The following is a 19601-nucleotide window of genomic DNA, read 5'->3' on the forward strand; positions in this document are numbered from 1 at the left end:
AGAAGAGGTGATCTATGCGAATACTTTTGCTGAAGAGCGATAAGTGTTTAGATGGAGAGCAGTGTTGAATGTACTTAGAATGATCTGATCAAGCAAGTTTTGTGCTACTCAAAACAGATCAAACCATTCTTGTTGTTTTCTAATCATTACAACAAAATAAAATCCCCTAACTGGGTAAGCTCTAACAAGCTTCATTGTACAAATCCTCTAACAAGGTGGTCCATTAGTTTGGATTCTAAAATCCTCTAGCAAGGTTACTCTTAACAGGGTATAAGCTTCTAATCAAGCTTGGGATCTCTAACAAGATTCGCTCCTAGTAGAGCTCTTTGTAAGACCTTAACCGGTCAATTTTCTATTACTGCAAATAGTTAACTTGTGAGTTCCATCTCACTGTGGTTTTTACCTATTTGGGTTTTCCATGTATAAACACTTGTGTTATGGTGGATGTTCTACTTTATGTGGATGATGCTATTTCATTTTGGATAGCATGTATTTTGTTCAAATTCTTAGTTAAGTTCATCTACCAGTTAGTGTTTAAAGTTGTGCTTGTTTTGGTGTCACTAATTCACCACCCCCGCCCCCCCCCCCCCCCTCTTAGTGCTTTTCAAGACCATCACCATTCTCCTCTTAGTGTATAATGCCAACAAAAATAAATTTATACTATATGTTAATTGATGTAAAGTTGTAATGCAAGATTGTTCGAGCACTAAATTATACCTTTTATACTGAATAAAATTTAAATTTGGATTCAATCTAAAGAAGTAAAGACGGGATTGCTATTAAGATTAGTTATATGTGGTGAACTCATTTTGAATTCAATTTTTATAGTAAATAGTTTTTAGTCTTTTATTTTTATATTTGTTTGTTAAGTATTTAAAAAAAAGATAATTTTTGTTATTAGTTAAAACTAAAGTTCATATCTGTTATAGATGTTTTTTGAGGTAATATATTTTAAACATAGATAATTTATCATAGTAATTATCTTTTTCATTTATGTAAGAGGTGTAATTTTTAATGATTTGATGACATTTTCAGAAAAACTCTTCACATCGATACAATAAAAAATTTAACAAAACAAAAAGTGAGTCAACCCTTACATATAGATGAGAATATCCATCTCTTGAGAACATAATTTTACTATTCATATTAATGTCTAAAGAATCTATTGATAGAAGCCTTACAATAATTAAAATAAATATGATTAGGTAATACTTTATAAATAAATAAAAGTCGAGTGAGTTAGAAAGACACTTCAAGTGGCTCCACTGCTGTCTTTATACGGTCGTTTTTAATGGTGAGATATTTTTTCTTTAGTTTTTAAAATATTCTAAACTATAATTTCTATTTAACTTTTTGAAGTTAATAATATAATATAAACTATAATCCCTATTTTAAATTTTTGAAGTTATTTTTTTTTATAATATATTATTTTATATATTTATAAATTTTTAAGTAGAAACAAGTTGTAGAATTAAATTTATATTTTGTTTTATAATATTGTTGAAAAATTGTTGTGTTGATATTATAAGCTTAATATTAAAAATATCATAAGTAGAAAAGATATGGTATAGCTACGAAAAAAATATTAATTGTAAAATTTTAAATTTGGATTAATTAAAAAATTAAGAAAAAATAGTCAAATTTAAGTTGAAGAGTTGAGAATTGAGTCTTTGATGAGATATATGAGTGCTTCATTGTTTTTTTTACGAGGCATCAATTTAACCTTTGTTTTTTACTTTAGATTTTCACTATAATAAGTAGTTAGAATTTAAAATTAGTATCTAAACAATAAACAAAATAGTCTAACATTACTATGGCGTGATTTAAATTGATGCAAATAAGGTCATGTCATGTTGCCTAGTTTGTCTATGCAATAAAATCCTACATTGATATGATCTATAAAGTTTGAACTTCATCTTCGGGCCTAATTTTGAAGAGGGGTTGTACTAACAAACACAATAGGGCTTGCTTTCAAGACAAGATGTGAAGGCCTAGACATCTCTTAGTTCCAATTCAAGCCCATATATAATGGTGTACAAGATTGTAGATATGTTATATAAGCAATATAGATGAAGAATTTGGATGAAGTATTATGTGATGAAAATATGTAGTTTTAGAGGTGCTCTATAATCAAATTATTTCAAGTGATTACACAATATCTAGTTAATTCCAATTGGTTTCTAATGACCTAGGAATTTCTATAAATACATCTATTTAGTCTCACAATTCAAGAGTTTTGGCGTGTGGTTCAACTTGAGATAACAACTAAGTTCTAGCAAGGTCAACTACATAGGGAGAAATGTGAATTTGGAATGTGGTGGAATAGGTTATGTCATCTATCCTAGTTCTAAGCGGGAAACAACCATTCATAAGGACTATTTTGGACCAAAGGGGTTTTGTAGTGGCAACTAGCTAGTGCATGTTAGGGTAGGAATAAATTACTATGCTAAATAGGTGAAATTAAGTATTATGATAATATATTTATGGCATGTACTAAAAGTGGTGAAAAACAAAATCTCATTAACTCTAGGGTATGGATACATATCTTTCATCAAAAAAAATTACTCTTCTTAAATAAATTTTTGAACTCATGGTAACAATATTTTATTGGATATAATGTTTTGATAATTAAATGTGAGATGATAGTCATGGCATAGATGAACCCAACGTAAAGGAGTAGAAATAAAGAGGGTTATAAGTAATGTCAGTAGATGCATTGTTAGCTAGGATATGTAGTCAAAACAAAGGAATTATTTTAATTAAGAGCACCTGATAGGAGGTGTTTTTAAAAGATAATAGTATGAGGTAAAAAATAAAATCAGAGATATTATTTAAGTTCTTGTGAATGAATGAGATATAATATTATAGTTTATTGAGTGAATCACCTACAATAATAAGTACCACTTTTGGACCCTATTTCTTGAGGACAATCTTGGGTGAATAATAAGGTAGGATTCATGTGGTTTGAGACTATTTTTGGTTATGTGAATGCCTTATATATTGATATTAATATTTTCTAACTTATTCTTATGAATGCAATTTTAGGGTTTATTTAGAAAAAAAGAAATGGGGAGGTATTCCAATGTAAAAGATGGTTCCTTACTGAGTTTCATAGAAAACTTACCTTTTTAAATGTCTTATTGGAGGTCTCTATGATATTAGAAATTTCTAAGGATAGATTCATGATATTATTGCAAGAGGCCTAGCCTATTGCATATGAAACCAAGATCAAGAGAACATATTTCTTTTTGTAGGGGAGGAACAAATTAAACAAGAAGGAGCTGGTTATATTAAAAAATACAAGGAAAAACACGATATTGAAAATCCTGTTGAAAGTGATAAGAAGGAATCAATTGCTAGACCCAAATTTCAGCTTGTTGTGAAAGATGTGGAATCAAATGATATGGATGATCCTCCTATTAGGAATTTTGATATGGATCAACATGAAGTTACTGGTAATCAAAGATGTTTCTAGGAGTAAATGTGTTTGTGTTTCTATTTGATTATAACCTTTTTGGATATCTAAACTTATTGTGTAGTAGTTGATCTGTGATCCAATGTAAATCTAGGTGAATTTTAATTTGTTTTGGTGAAGCTCAAGCTCCCTATATTGTAAACCTCTTTTTTGTATATGATGTCTAATTATAGAGTAGTAAAAGTGAACTACTACGAAAGGATAACTATCCCTTAAGAGATCAAATTTCACTAATACTCAGATAAACTAGAGGTAATCAAAACCTTCAAGTTTACCCAATTTATTATGAAATTATAATTCAACTGAGAAGATTTTATGAGTTTTTGTTTATATCTTTAGCACATAATAGAATTAAATTGTGAGGACTTTAGAAACCAAATGTATAAATTATATGGACTTTCTAGACAATCAAAATAGCTCTCTAGCCTAGACATTTGCTCAACGTGTAGACGATAGAGCAACACATTGTCATCTTGTATGGGCAAAAAATAGGACTATCATAGGAAAAACTTGTATCAACCTTGCATAGGTTCCAAGGTGGAAAAATACCAAAATTCAATAAAATAAAGATAATGACAACAATATATTAATATAAACTAAATAGAGAAATATAAAGGAAAGGGAGAGAGATCACTTAGAGTTCCAAAATATTGTGAAAGCTTCCTCGGTGTGATCTCCCTCTAAACCTAAACAAAAAAGACCTAAGGGAGAGGTTGGGGTTGCATTTTATGGGCTTAACTTAGTCAAACCCTCGCTTTGGTGTTTCCATGTCCACAAACATTCAAGAGGGATTAAGATATAAAAGACATGCAAAGAGACACAAGAGAGAACAATATGCTATGAATAAAAGACAATGCAATATATTTAAAGAGTGCTTCAAAGTTATAGATTACCAATCTCCTAGCAAAGGAAGACAAAGTGTCCAAGGGAAGATTTGTGTTTACTCAAGTGTCATGGGAGACAAAGAGTAGCCTTCAAAGCTTTAGCATTAATGCTAGTATGGTGGTAAGGGTTATAGGACACAACAACCCAGGCAAAATAACCCTAGACACAATAACCCGATCATAATAACCCAAGGACAAAATATCTTTGGATCATAATAACTCAAGGAAAAAATAACCCGTGATAAAAATAATCCATGGATAGAATATCCCCATAAGAATATAGTGGAAGGAAAACAAAATTTACATGTACATGTACTTTTCTATAAAAACTTTATTATTCAAATTGTCAATTATAGTGCCAAATTATGAGCAACACCTCTTATATAATCTAAAATGTTACAATTGTCATAACCATCAACTAGTCTTTTTAGTCTTTCTTTGAGCTCACAATATATTTTCTTTCTTGGTTTCCTAGTGCAACCAACCATGTATTTCTCTATTATATTCTCTTAGAGACCCTGTTCTTTTTTCACCGCTTTGATGAATTTCCAGACTAAGCCATGCTATGCTTGAAGCAATTCACTAAATGCTCTATGCCATCTCCCAATAGTGTTATTGGTTTTGGGAAGGTCATCTTGAATAGTCGAATAGCAATTCCACATTGAGATTGGAAACTTGGGTGATCATATCTTACCTCTTCTAGTTCATCTGCCAATCCAGGTGTCTTCAAAATAGTTAATTATGTCTTGCAAATTCTCCTCATGTTCTATACAATAAGGAGATTGTATAAGTGTTTCAAATGCATCAATTGCATCTATCTAAGGAATGAAAGATAATGCGACAAGTTTCTTGATCTCAAATGCAAAGACTTCATCGATACTATAACATTTTTGTAGACCTTCTTCTTGAACTTTCCTCCACAAGCATTGAGAGAAATGGAAAAAACAACCACAGATATTGACATTTGGAAAAAAATTATACATAGCTCCCATGAAACCTAATTCAAAATCAATAAGTATATTTTTTAGGTTTAGATCAAGTTGAAGTTGTTTTAATTCTACAAGTACTCATGTATAACCTGTTCTTGTTTTGTTAGTCATAAGAATATAAATGAGTGGAAATATTACATCAGTTTTCAAACCATTTGTGTACAATTGTTGAAAAATACTTGGTACTATTTTGAATGTACTGTCACTAAACCAATTTTTAGATTCTTTCGGTAATTGCAAATTTTGTGTTGTGGTGAATATTAAAAAATGATTATCATCATTAGTATAATGAAAAATAAATGCTTCCCCTCTATCAGTAATTGTTTATTCAATTGGTAAGATAAGATCTGTCTATGTCTGAGGATTCGGTGGCAATGCTTTAAATCTTAATCTTTTTCTTTGAATCATTTTGGACAATGCATTGGTTGATGGTAATGCTCCCGCTATGGGTAATGAAATATTAGAACATGAAGTAGCAATGATATTTCTTGTAGAATCTTGAGTCGAGCACACCATTTCTTTCATTTCATTCAATTTGTGTTTGATAGTGTTCATTTCAGGTTTCAGAGCATGATTATGTTTTGTACTGCTAATCACATCACCGAATTTTGTTTGTGTCGTACTATAGCACCAACTTGAACATTTATTTGTAAAATATTTCATACAATGCCAAATCATTTTATTCATGCCTTGTCAATGAAGGAAAAATGTGTAACCATTTAAAACAAGTAATTTCTTTCTTTTTTGGATTATTAAAAACTGAAGAGGCATTGTGTATATTAAAAACTGTGAAGAATGACCAATATATATTTCTTTATATTTCCTATTTCAATCCCCACCTCTATATTTCGTACTTCATATATCTCTTCCCAAAATAAGCATCTCCTTAACAGACATGTCTCTTCTAAGAGAAGCGATGCTTTCTAATAGATTTGAATTCTTCTATTATTTGGCCCATGCTCTACTAAGATTGTTAGAAGAAGATCTAAGACATATTCTAGCCAGAAACAATCACTCAAAGCTTCTCATTCCTGTTTTTGTATTATATATTATAATCGTGTGAGCAATGTCTTCCCAAGAAAGTCATGATAAAGCGTAAAGAATTTTTGTCACAATCCTTTGCTCATAAACCCAACATATATTGTCATTCCACCTTTTGAAATACTTCCTGTCATAGAGGCAATGGGTACTTGAAAAAGGAACCACATGTATTAGCAAATTAACTTAATCAATTCTCCTATTTATGAAAGGCATGCAATGTATAGGAGGAAGAAATCAATCACTCACTTGGTTGACTTTGAACAAAGTCGATAAAGTAAATGGAGCTATTTCCCATCCCAAAGTCGTTAAAGTAAAGTTGATGATGTAGATGACTTGAAGTCATTTTCAAACCAATCTTTTATTATATCAAGTATTTTAATATATTGTAATATCTGCATAGTCAACAAAGTAAAGTCGATGAAGTAGATGATAGTATAGCTTGCAATAGCTGCTTAGTCAAGCACTTACATTTAGGTACAAGCATTACTCTTCCACTGATGAGTTTCAGAATTGACTTCAAATTTGAGGTTACAACACCAAGGTCATTCATCAAACGTGTAGTTGCAACTGCAATTTCTGTATCCATTGTTTGACCCTATAGTTTAAAAAGAAAAATAGGTATTTTTTAATGCAAACAAAGATGAGAAATAAGACATTATAAAGTATGTTTTGTTTCAAAAAATGGGAACAATTTCTCTTGCATGACATGGCACACAAAGATAAGGGGAAGAAGACTTTATATTTAGTAGAGATAATAGCCGAAAGGAAGTAAGTGAACATGTAATAAAAAACACTAAAATAATATTAACTTATATAGGAAGATAGATTGTGTTGCATCACTAAGACCAGTTCATCAGAGCCATAATACACATGACATGGAGAAAATACATAAAAGGAATACATCTTTATCCATGTAATTTGTAAATTTTGTTTTCCTTCCTCTATATTCTTACGGGGATATTATGTCCATGGGTTATTTTTACCACAGGTTATTTTTTGCCTTGGGTTATTATGTCCTTGAGATATTTTGTCCTTGGGTTATTACGACCAGGTTATTGTGTCCAAAGTTATTTTGGTTAGGTTATTGTGTCAGATACTAACATTCTATGCTTTATAGTGCTCATTCAAAGTTGTAGACTAACCTTCATCATAGAAGATTGGTTAATGTTCTAAATTTTCTACATCAAAGCTTAGCCAAAATGGCTATAGAATATAGGAGGAAGAGGAAAAACTCATTCTTGTCTCGCCACTACTTGGTCATTTTATTGGTTAAAAAAAGTTTGTCTAAACAATTTCTAAATTTTAGTTGGGAAGAATTCAAAATTTGGGATAATATCTATAATAGGCTTCTTAGACATGTTCCAAAATAAATAAAAAAGATAGACTTGAAGGGTCTATAAGAGTTGAGGAAGAACAAGTAAGAATAGAGGTGTAATGCTGGTGAAAGAGGGTGATGAAGAAATCAAGAGGAAAGCTTTTCTCTTCTCAAGAGAAGGAATGAAAGTTTCACAAAAGATTCTCCTTAACCTTTTCACACATATTACATTTAAAAGAGGGGGGAGAATTCACTAGATCCAATCTCAATAGGAAGAGATTGAATGCTAAGTGAATTGACAATGGAATTGGAAAGTAAAAGTAACCCCTCTTTTAGAATGTAAAGGGTTGGATTATGCAATTTAAGACTAAGTGTAAAAGTGACAAAGAAATGATTATAAGTTGAGATAGAAGTGCGGGATGAAACTATGCACCTAGAATTAGCAATAAAATATTGAGACAAAGCTCCGCTCCAAATTTGGGTGAAATTTGTCAGGACCGTGTTGAAAGTGCACATGGTCCTCTGAAAAAATCCGCGTATCGAAAAGGGTTTTTCCGCCTCTGAAAATGAAGTCCAAATCTGCAAATACAGCTACACACCTGCAACCTACATACAGAAAAGAGAGAAAAAGGGGTTGGAATTGGGGGTTTTCCTTCAGGTCAAACCCCAGTTTTGGAATTAACCAAATGATGAAAAGTAGTACTTGCAAGTAAATGTAAATGAAACACTCAAATAGAATTCACCTCAAGGGAGGATGCAATTGAAATGTAGATAGAGTTGCTTTGGTGAAATGAATGATGAAAGAGATCTCCTCTTCAATGGTTGAATCCTTGACTTGAATGCAACACCTAGCCTTGAAAGGAGACTTGAGAATTCTTAATGCTTGAAAGGAATTCTTGAATGCTTGATGATTGAATGATGATAATGCCTACTCACCTTACTTTCTCTTATGCAAATGGGAAGGGAAAATGTGTCTTATATACTTGCCAATTAGGGTTAATTGATTGATTTTTTGTCATAGGCCGACATAGGGAAACTTTTCCCTCTTTCCAAATGCAAATCCTAATGAAGGATAATTGCAGAGAGGGCCCAAAATAGGGCAAGGATAGGGGTGCCACACCCATGTCCTTGTTGACACACCACATGAGGACACTAACCTTGAGTCAGAAATTTTATACACAATGAATATTGACACTCAGGAAGTAAAAATTGTAGTGGATAAGGATAGCACTGAGGTGAAAAATGATACTGCTAACACCGAAAACATTGAGCAAAAGGCAGAAAATGTTGAGGTTGAAACACAAATAGGGAAAGAAGAGAAAATAGAGCATTCAGTGGAACCCTTGGGTAGTGGAATGGATGCTAGTAATATTGATGCAAGCATTGAGAAACCCACGGAGACAGTGATAGAGATACCTGCAATAGATAATACAGAGAAACCAACTGTGAAACCGACAAATACACAGGTACACATTGAGGTAGTGCAACCAGCAATCACTGTGAAACAAAAACCATTACTAGTAGAAATGCAAACATAGACTGATCCACTAGAGGTCGATACAAGGAAATTGGTTACTCCCACTGGAAGCACTAAAATTGTATGGTAGTTGGCTAGACATCTAGTACTTCACTGACCAAATTTAGACCTACTAATGTGACAGAGGTACTTTTGGACTCAAATAAAAAAAATAACTGATTGTAATGCATTGGCCTATAAGGCAATTGATGACACTATTCCTATTCTTAAGATGGTTGCACCAAAATGCAATGTAGATAATGTAAAGGATTCTTTAGGTCAGTTAGACACATTCTCTAAATATATTGTTGGAAATATATTGACAGTTGATTAAATAAATGAGGAAACATTCAAAGAGAAAATGGAAAAGGAAAAAGAAAAATTCTTTGAGGAATAAATAGAGAAGTGCATGGAGCACATTAACACACTTTTACTGGCACTAAATACAATAATTTTGGAGTATAAGGAACTGTACAAGAATGCATGCAAGACAAATCTGTTAACAATGAACATTGATAAGGAAATAAGCAAAGTTCAAAAGGAGATAGATAATATAGATGATAATATCATTGGTTCATCTGAACCTATATCAGTTATTGAACAAGAGATAGCATGATTTGAGGAAAAATTAGAAAAGCTAGAGAAAGAGAAAGAAAGGATCAAGGCAAAAGCCAGAGAGCTTAAGCATAAACTCAGTCCTAAATTAGACAACCTTATCTCTCTGAGGAAAGAGATCTTTGAGGCATTAATTCAAGGTCAAAGGTCACCATAGGAACATAAGCATCATCTCACTAGTACAATCCAAAGAACTGAGGCAACCATGAAGGACAAGAATGAATTATACAGAGCTTAAACTTGGTTTTAGCTAACATATTCTAGATTGTAACCAACCGATTACAAAGTTCAAGGTAAAATTTTGCACTCATTTGACAATTTTTGACAACCTTTGTCATTGATGTCAAAGGGGTAGTAGTGGACAGAGAAAAATGGCTATCAGAGGATATCATCTGCTCAGGGGGAGCACATATTTTTGGTAACTTTTTGGACTTCATTTTTGGAACAGATTTTTGGATTTTTCTAACAAGTGTTGCCATGAATGCCAAAGGGGGAGATTGTTTGCATTCTACACTCTAGTGAGAAATTATGGTTTTGTCATTGATGGAAACCTACCAGCAACATTGTGGATACCTTCAAGCACAGGCACCAAGAGGCACCATCACCGGCACCGACAGACACTTTATCGGTAGCAACAACAATGTATACCGACACCCCAGCCAATAGGAACAAACTTTTATTTATTTTATTTAATTGTAAATATCTATTGTAGAGCCGTCATGGCATATTGTAATAAGACTCATATATGTATGAGATCTTGTAAATCATTTTGATATAGATGATAGACATGACATAAGATAGAGGAGAAGTGATAAGCAAATATTAAGGCAGATTTTATATAAGGTTTATGGTTATAGTATGAGCTTAAACCGGTACTGAATCTAGCATAGCAGATGCTGAAGTGTAGTAGTACATTATATTGGATTCTCATAATCCATTTTGTAAGTCAGTGAGACTTCCATTTTGTAGATTGAGCAGTGAGCGCTAGGCAGGTGGCCTTCCTGCATGTGCAGGCCCCTCATTGTAAGTAATATTTATTCATTGGCCAATAAGTGAATATTGTGGGTCACAAATCCCACCGAGGTTTTTCCCACACTGGGTTTCCTCATTAAACATCTTGTGTTATGGTGTGTTTTCTATGTTGTCTTTACTGTTCCTATTTACTGCATTAATTCTTGTTTACTGATAAACTATTTTGTAATGCAAAATACTTAATAAGGTTAAATATTCTCTTAACCGGTTAGATACTGATTCGCCCCCCCCTCTTAGTATCTTTGGGACTATCATTAATCCTAATAGTCATTCCCTAATTTATGACAAGAAGCAGCATAGGAGAGTGTGAGGTGCGAGGAGATGCAAGTTTTGGGTAGTGTGAGCATGTCTCGGGTCTCCAGTCAGGCTTAGGGATTCTATTCGCCAATGTGAAGACCCAAATATGGTTGAAAATTGCAAGGGTGCAATTTTATGATGCTACAAGAAGAAATTATTGAAATCCTTTAGGGGAGGCCTCTAGGGTTAATGATGAAAATGTGGATACTTCCTCCTCACCTTCTGGAATCCCTAAGAAGTCTAAAGGTAAAAAATTGGAACTTGAGAATGTTAGTGATGGTGAACCTAAAGCTTTGCCCACAACATCATGGGAAACACCTGCAACCTCTATAAAAATCCCCTCTTCATCATTGAAACATAGCCTTAGGTCGTCTACAAGAAAGAGGAAAGAATATTTTTCTTCCTCAACTACAAAAACACTAAGTCATGGGTAGAGACTATGACAAAAATACAAAAGGCCATAGAAGAATCTCAAAAAAGATTCCACATAGGGGACATAAAAAAATAATGTTAAAGAAAATAAAAAACCCCAAAAACTATTAAACAAGCTAAGCAAAAGAAACTAGACAAAAAGAGGACTAAAAAAATAGATCTTGAAAAGGCATTTTACTCGCCTCTCTAGGAAGAAAGCTTCATCCAAGCAAGAGACCTCTACACGAGAGTCTATACATATGGAAGACACACATTCCAAGAGGAAGACATGTTTATAGATAGGGGAAGTGAGGAAAAAGAAGCAAGAGAACTTGAAGCAGAAAATGTAAGAGAATATATACAAGGGGAGCATGATCAATACAATTCTAATCATGGGATAGAAGAAGAAGACCCATTTGACCCAAGAAAAGTACATATCAATCCATGAAGCACAAGAGAACATGGTATTATTCCCCCCATGGAACAATATAGGCTTAATAACGAACTTGAGAGTGGTCTTGAATACAATTTAAAAGGAAGATAAAAAGTAGAGTTCCCAACAAGTCTATGTAAGATAAAGGAATTGGAAGAACATCTACTTGATTACAAGGAAATAGAAATGGGTTTAAAAGGAAAGTTATAGGAGCTACAAGCACAATTAACCTTGTAGTAGCAAGAAGGAGGTGCACTATAGAGATTAGTTGTTATAAGCAATCAAGAAGAAAGACTGAGAGGGGGGGTGAATCAGTTCTCACCGGATCACAACAAATTAAATTCCAAAACATAGACTGATAAATTGTAGTAATAGATAGATAAGCAAATTAATAGCACAACACATAACACCAAGATTTTTATGTGGAAGACTTGGTTAAGGGAAAAGACATGGTGGGAACCTACCCACAGTAAGATGATAATCCATAGTAGTATATGAAGATATTACAATGGGGAATGCACATGCATTCAGGCACACTGCCTAGAGCTCACTACTCAAAAGATATATGCCCAGAAGGATACAACCCTCAGGGAAGTCTCATTGACTTACAATATGATTTAGACTACAATCTGGAAGGAATAAACTACAATGATAGAATCTACAAATGCCTGATGATAGTTCAGGTTAAGCATAGTTGTCTGCTCTGCAACACCAAACACACCTCAACACTTCACTGAATAATATATCCTTGTTCACACATTTACCTCTCTCTGATAATGCATACACAAACCTACACCTAAATTACATAAGTATATCACTTATATATATAAATCACCATTCTTGATAACAAGGTTGGCTAAACCCTCAACCCTCAACTCATAATTACAAAAATTACATTACACGATACAAAGATTGACCACTGGAATAATATTATGATTTATATTACATAGAATTGACCTAATTCAAATTGCAAAACAATTACATCCACCGGAAATCCTACCAAGATCAACCGCAACATGCTACACCACCAAAAATACTGCATAACACACAAATCATCACCGGTTCATACAAATCATCAAAAACTCACACAACGATCAATGCAGATCACCAAAACAAATAGGACATGACTAGGAAACACCAAAAACCATGTTAGAATCATCTGAAATAGCTACACCAATACCTCTTTTCAAATCTCCATCGATCATCTCAAAGCTTAAGAACACAACCAATTAGCAACTATCATGAGGAAAGATAACTTGCGGAGCACCAAATCATGAACCATATGAAATGAAGATACACAAGATCATCCCAAACAATAATCCAAATTCTCAGCACAAGATCTGATCACACTGGAATATACCAGAGGAAATACCGGATTCACAAAACAGTGATCAGCACAACCAAACCACAAAATCGGACCAAAAACTCTTTCCAAATTCACTGAAATAACTCACAGGAATATTTTGACATCAATGACAACAACATATCCTAGTAGTAGCAATGAACAACCAAATCTAACATTAGCCACTTTGGCTATTATAGAATCACATAGAAAGGAATACCTCATTGTTAAGAGCAAGGATGAATTAGCACCACTAACTATAGTTACTCTTGGTATAGCATTATGGAAACAATATCTAAAGTTTGAATGGTGTAAAAAATACTGGGAGAAAGAAAAATAGGAACTCCTTGAAAATCATGAGGTGAAATTAGAAGAAAATAGTACAAAAGTCAAGAAATTGACTATCAATTTGGAGAAATTGGTCGATTTAGCCAACTAGTTGTGCGACTATTGTCCTCTTGATCAAGTATATTCTTTATACTTACAACAAAAAAAATTATGTTTCAAAATTATCCAATTGGTGATTACTGCACCCATTTTCATTTTATCACCAAGATCATTTTTAATTTCTTATTCTAAGGCCACTCTAGAAATATAGGACCAGATGTGTGAGTTCTATCTTCATAATCTAGTAGTCCCCTATAATACTACATGGAAAACCTTATTCTATGTAGGGAATTTACAACTAAAAGAACTCACATCCTATCTTAGGAATAAGCAGGAATAGGGAGAATTGTATCAATTCAATTAGTAATGGGAGAAATTAAACCTACTGAAGATAAGGGTTGAGTGTGAGGAACCAAGCTAGACTATAGTGGAATAGTTTGGAATGACTAGTAGGCTAGAAGTTGTAGAAAAACTCTATGAACTCGGAAGATGGAATTATTAGAGATTCAAGATCTTTGTGCAAGGAACTACAAAAGATAAGACTTTGGAACACTGTCAACACAAATGGATGGAATTGACCCAAGAACTTTAAAATAGAGAATTAGATTCCATATATATCTTCATTTCCCTAGAAATAAGAGCCAAAAGGTATATAAAAGTTGCAAAAGATAGAGGAATAGCATGGATGCCACTCAAATTCCATCCTCCATTCCTCTACCCATACCATATTGTCTACCCAGTACCATAGTAGACAAGAAAACACATGATTAAAGCAAAGAGAGAAAGGGAATGTTGGGAGAGATCATTGATGACAAAGACTTCTACTCAAATCAGCTTTCAGAAGTAACCCCAACCTTAAATTATAAATTAGACATCCTAGGATATAATCTTAGGAACTAGTTTTCTTGAGGACAAGCAAAGGGTAAAGTTGGGGCTTGTGATGAGTCCTATAAATGTCTCCATTTTCACTTGATTTATCCTACTTTATCAAAATTTATTAGACCATTATCAAACTTAATTATATGTTTTAATCATCCTCATGGTTACATTATCATCCAATTATAATATTGTTGGAAAATGCACACTCCAATGAGAAATTTTAGGTGACTGAAAGTATTGTCATTGATGGCAACCTTACAATCCTATGGCATCGACATTGGCATCGGCACTGACAAAGATGATTATCGACACCCCAGCCGACACGATTTTATTTTGTATTTAATTGTAAAATCTTTTTGTAAGTCGACAAGGCAAATTGTAATAGGACTCATATAAGTATGAGATCTTGTAGATCATTTCTATAAGTATGGAATGTAATAGGCAGATGTGAACATGCGAATATTAAGGCAGATTTTGGAATAAGGTTTATGGAAGTTGTATGAGCTTAAACCGATACTGAACCTAGCATAGCAGATGTTGAACTAAAGCAATACATGATATTGGATTTGCATAATCCATTTTTGTAAGTCAGTGAGACTTCCCTTTTTGTAATTAAGCAGTGAGCTTTAGGCAGTTAGCCGTCCTACATGTGCAGGCCCCTATTGTAAGTAATATTCATTTATTGGCCAGTGAGTAAATATTGTGGGTCACAAATCCCACTGAGGTTTTTCCCACACTGGGTTTCCTCGTTAAAAATATTGTATTATGGTGTGCTTTCTATGTTGTGGTTATTGATCTTATTTACTGCATTATTTTTGGTTTATCAGTACACTGTTTTGGAATGCAATTTGTTTAATAAGATTAGAAAATCTGTTAACCGACAAGATACTGATTCACCCCCCCTCTTAGTATCTTTGGGAATCCTAACAATTGGTATCAGAGCCTGGTCCTCTATTTTCAAAATCCTAACAACTTGAGGAAGATTCTGACACTGGTACAAATGGAAAACCTGATAAAGCAATTGGGAACAACTCTTGCAGATTATGATGCAAAAGGTTGAAAAATATGAAACTTGAAGATGATCTAAAGGCTGCACAGGAAATCATTCAAGGACTTCAAGAAAATCACTATTTCTAGGAACAAAATAAGAGAACTTCATAAGAAGATACAAAGTGGTGATGATGAAAAAGAAACTCTTAATGATCTTGTAAGCAAGATGAAGCAAGAAAACATGACCTTGAGGAATGAGATGCAAGATATGACTATGAGGTTTTGTAAAGACATTATGAAGACCGAAAGAAGAATGAAGATGACTTGACTAGGAGAATCGATGATGCTGGAAATGAAAATCTAAGACTCATTCATGAAAATGATATGTTGAAGACAGATATGATTCACTTGGAGCATGATAAAACTGAACTCATGAGACAAAAAGATTTCTTAGAAAATGAGTTGGCTATTGCAAATCAACACAAGGAGAAATTCAAGAAAAGCTCAGAAGAAATTGATGACATGTTGAAAAATCAGAAACCTAATGGAGATACTAATGGTCTTGGCTTTGAAGTTGGTGAAAGCTCTGGTACTAGAAAGAATCATGATCACAGTAAACCGGTAAGACAACCTCATGCCTACTGATGCTCTGCAAAAAGGATTAGAAAATTTGTTTGAAGGCAACACACGCAAGAGCACAAGAAATAAAGATTAGTGTTAGCAACAAAAGATTATCCTAAACAGGCATATCAAGAGAGATATTAAGCATGGAATAGAAAGCATACAAATATAGAATAGATAAACTATACTCCTCCAAATGCTAATCAAGATGCTCATAGTTTCTCCTCCCTTGTTCCTCTCCTCTCCAAGTTCCATATGAGTGTAGCTCTCAGCTTTTAGCACTAGCCATGGATGCCATATGGAGATTCAAGATGGTTGAATATGATAAGCAAATGCTATGCAAGTGTAGATAGTGATGCTATGAAAAAGATCTATGCTAATACTAGTATAACAACAATACTCTAATGCTTCCTCCTTTGCTTGAGGAGAAGGGTTCTATTTATAGAAGAAATGGGGAAATGAAGGGTTAAGATTGAGCAATCTTAACAAGGGTTAGGATTGGAAGATATTCAATCCATGTGAGACTTTCAACCCAATCCCATGTTGACAAGTGTCACCATGAGGAGGCTTGAGAGGAGAGATAATGAGCATTGAATGCTTGAGGGGACATGATGGCTACCCTAGGGGGTGTTGGCATTTCAGTAGAAAGAAAAATTGTTGATATTCAATAAGGATATTAAGAAGGTTGTTGAAGATTATTGATATAACTGAAAAAGGATGATAACCATCTTTATAACATTATTCTGTCATTGATGTCAAGAAATTGATTATCTGATTCAGTATGATGTTGCCATATCTTGAGAAGATTGATTATAAGAGAATTAAGTTGTCGGTAAAAGACACAGAAAGAATGTGATGAATAAGAGGAGGAATAAGATATTCAATGGGTAAATATTACTGAGTTAGACAATGATGAGATCATGATGTTTAGATTGTTTTGATATCCTACATATGTTGTTGATTGTAAGGTTAATACTATACTATGTCACCAAGCAAAGAACCTAGTCGGTAAACCCTAAGGTTATCGATATCAGTTAATAAAGGCAGAATGTCTACCGAGTAAAGTTTAGTATTAATTGAGTTGCAACAGAGTTATGACAGTGCACATTGGATGGATAAAAGCATTATTTAATGAAGGACAATGATTAGCTAGAGATGTATAAATGATTGGTATGCCATGCATGAAGTTTGTTAAGGATCTATGGCAAAGGAAAATTGGCAGGAAGATCTACAGTGCAGATTGAACCGCAATAACCTTGTGCAAGTTCCAAGAAAGGAATGCAAGTCCCGAGGCAAGGTAAAATGTTTTTAGATCGAAGGATACATTGAACCTGGTCAAGTTTGAAGATTTGATGGCTAAGATTGATCATGGGAAATGTGATCAAGGAGATTTAGCGGTTAGCAATTGCTTATAAATAAGAAATTGTTGATAAACAATGTATACAGGCAAGTGTAAGCATAGGGGATGCTACATAGTGATTACCGAGCACAGAAGCTTGAAGACCTATTTGAATAACATAGTAGAGAGCCTAGCAGAGGGACAAGATAAGTCTTATGACTAGATTGTTTTGAGCAAATAAGAATCTGCTTTAGCATTTTAGATGTGAAGTTGCAGATATATTTTATTACTGTTATTTTGTAAGTGACAAAAAATCTCTTAACCGAGTGGACTTAACAGTCTTATTTGTAAACCCTCTAGCAAGGTAACATTCTAAATGAGTGTTTGAAATACTTTGACAAGGTCACTTCTAACAAAGTGAAGATCCTAACAGATCTGAGGGAAATCCCTTAATCGAGTCACATCTAGCAATGTGTTTGTAATCTTTAACAGGACTTTCTTTTAACCGAGCATACTCTAGAAGAGTGTATTTCTTAGTGGGTCCAAAATCCCATAGTAGTTTTTCCCTATTTGGGTTTCCACGTTAAATCTAGTGTTATGAGTGTTATCATGATTATGTGTTTATGAGTTTGTATGTTTAGTAGTTTTTGGTTATATTGTTGAAGTATAAGCTACTGAGGTTGAATCTGTTGATTTTATGGAAGATTAAGTTTGTATGATTCACCCCCCCCCTCTCATCGTGTTAGCTATTGGCATTTGTACTTTACATTTAGTATTAGAACTTACAATTGGTATTAGAGCCTTGGACTCTGGAAGAAAAGTTTAAAGGTACTTGAGGCAAAGATTCAAAGATGTATAAAAGGGATGCACCGAAGTTGAACAAGTCAAGTTTCTCCACATGGCAGAAAAGGATGAAGCTGCATCTATCAAGAATTGGAGAATATGCAACATATTATTTGGAGAATGATTACATTGCACCAAGAACCAACCCTATGACCTTGGAAGAGATAAAAGCAAAGCAAGAACATATTCAAGCTATGATTGAAATAACATCAGCATTGATCGACTCAGAGTTTAATGATCTAGAAGGTTGTAATGATGCAAAAGCAATGTGGACTAAGCTCATATCTATGTATGGAGGTGATGAACATGTTCAAAGAGAAAAAGTAGATGGTCTAAGAGGACAACTTGAATCCATGAGAATGAATGAAGGTGAGAACATAACCCAATACAGTAAAAGACTAAAGGAGATTGTCAATCAAATTAAAGAAGCAGGTGGAACTATTGAAGAAAAGGATATAACAAGTAAGTTGTTGAGAACCCTTCTACCAGCTTCTGCTATTCGAGTCTCTGCAATCAATGAATTGAGGTCTATACCTAACATGCCAGTTTCTTTGGATGCTACTATTGGTAAGCTACATGCATTTGAGTTAAGTAATTTTGATAATAGTGGGTCTTCAGTAAATAAAGTAGAATCTGCATTCAGTTCTTTTCATATTGGTGAATTTGATGATTACAATGATAGAATGAGTAAGTACTCTGAAGGGAATCATAGTGGAGCAAGTGAAAGATTTTGTAAGAACATGGAAGAAGTGCACAAACTATATGAAGAAATCAAGAAGCAAGAAAAGGTAAGTATAAAGGACAGCTACCTTTAAAATGTTTCAATTGTGATAAAATAGGACATATGGCTTCTAACTGCCCTGACAAATAATCTAGTGAAAAGAGAGAATACTGAGATAACAGGCAGAAAGACAACCAATATAGAGGACACAAAGACTTCAGAAGGAGAGATAGAAAGACATGTCTAGTAGCTGATGGGGAATCCAATGATGACAAATCTGAAGAAACTAATACAGAGGAAGTTGTTTATGTGGCTATTAAAGATGGATCTGATGAAGAAAGGTATGAAGAAAAAGCCCTAATATCTCACATAAATAATAATGATTCTTGGATCATAGACAGTGGATGCTCACATTATATGACAGGTGATAAACACAAGTTTGTTAAATTAGAAGACTATGATGGAGGCTAT

Source organism: Cryptomeria japonica, chromosome 1 (genome assembly GCF_030272615.1).
Source record: "Cryptomeria japonica chromosome 1, Sugi_1.0, whole genome shotgun sequence".
NCBI lineage: Eukaryota > Viridiplantae > Streptophyta > Pinopsida > Cupressales > Cupressaceae > Cryptomeria > Cryptomeria japonica.